Source organism: Myotis brandtii, unplaced genomic scaffold, assembly GCF_000412655.1.
Source record: "Myotis brandtii unplaced genomic scaffold, ASM41265v1 scaffold139, whole genome shotgun sequence".
In the NCBI taxonomy this organism is placed as follows: domain Eukaryota; kingdom Metazoa; phylum Chordata; class Mammalia; order Chiroptera; family Vespertilionidae; genus Myotis; species Myotis brandtii.
Genome location: NW_005354965.1, coordinates 751037 through 752603, shown reverse-complemented (window position 1 = coordinate 752603; position 1567 = coordinate 751037).

Sequence of the window (1567 nt, the reverse complement as noted above, 5' to 3'; positions counted from 1 at the left end):
GCCTGCCGGGCTGGCTCAGTACCGAGCTCTGAAGCACCTGCCGCCATGGCCGCTGGCAGGGCCTGCTGAGCCCTGAAACGCGACCAGGATGAGGGAGGGGCTGCCTTTAGGCCTCATCACGCTGGGCCCGGCGAGGCGCGGGGTGAGGGGCGCCCACGCCTGGTGCCGCTGAAAGTCTGCGCATAACCTTTGACGCCCCCGACCCGTAACTACCAACCAGCTACCACCGACTGGAAGCCCCACCGACAGCGGGAGCCGGCGATGGTGCGTGTCTGGTGTCTGTGTCACATACTGTGTCCTTACAACAAAGTGAACCAGGAAAAGGAAAAGATATTAACTACGAAAATCAGAAGGAAGCCCTGGCTGGTTGGCTCAGTGGATAGAGCGTCGGCCTGCGGACTGAAGGGTCCCAGGTTCTATTCCGGCCAAGGGCACAGGCCCGGGCTGCGGGCTCGGTCCCCCGTGTGGGGCGTGCAGGAGGCGGCTGATCCATGATTCTCCCTCATCATTAATGTTTCTATCTCTCTCCTCCCCCTCCCTTCCTCTCTGAAATCAATACAAACATATATTTTAAAAATCAGAATGAAGAGGAAATATATTTATTGGAAACATTTTTCGTAGAAGTGGCCCCGGGAAGCTCAAGCCCGTGGAGTTCAAGGTCAGCGGTAGCTGCTGTAACTAACAAGTGGCTAGTGCTCCGAGCAGGATGCCGCGTGGGCGCCGTCTCCTCCTTCCCCGGGGCCTCCGGCCGCCCGATTCCCGAGGACGCGGGGCCTGGGCCGGCCGCTCCCTGAGCTCTCCCCTCTGGGTGGTGGGTGATGGTCATTGTGGTTCCTTCCTGCTCGTTCGAGCTCAGAGCTTCTTCCGTCGCCGGCATTTGGTTGGAGAGTTTACTTGGGTTTAATCTCCGAGGCGCCCCAGCCCCCCGTGACCCCGGTCCCAGGCTCGGGGACACCCGGCCAGACCGGACATGACCTTTAAGTCCGTGTGTGGGAGCCACCACAACGACCTGGCTCAGCGATCGGGGGGTCAGGCCTGACCCCGGGTCCGAGCTCAGCGGACACGGACCCCCTCCTGCCGCCGGGCCTCTCTCCACAGCTCGTTCCCCTTTCCCTGAGCTCTGCCGGGCGCCCGGGGGCAGGACGGTCGTGGGCCGGGCCCTGGGGTGCTGCCGCCCGAGGAGGCAGGTGAGAGAACGTTACTGCTCCTGTTGGGTGAGAAGCGCGGCTGAGCCCCCCCCTGCCCCCGGGAAGGAGCTGCAGCCCCGAGCCCCCGGGAAGGAGCTGTGGGGATGACGCCCCTTTCGCAGGTGAGGGGACAAAGGCACTGACAGGCCACCCCGAGACCAAGCCGGGACAGGTCAGAGGCCAGAGGGCAGCACAGCGAGGCCTTGAGCCCAGGGCGGGGACAGAGGCACGTCCGACGGGCTGACGTCAGACTCCCGGGTCTGGGGGGGTCCGAGTGGGGTGAAGGCACCAGGGCTGGGGTGCTTTTCGGGAGGTCCCCCTAGACAGCGTGCCCCGGGAGCAGGAGCAGCCAGGGGAGATGGGTGAGAGCGCTCAGTCCG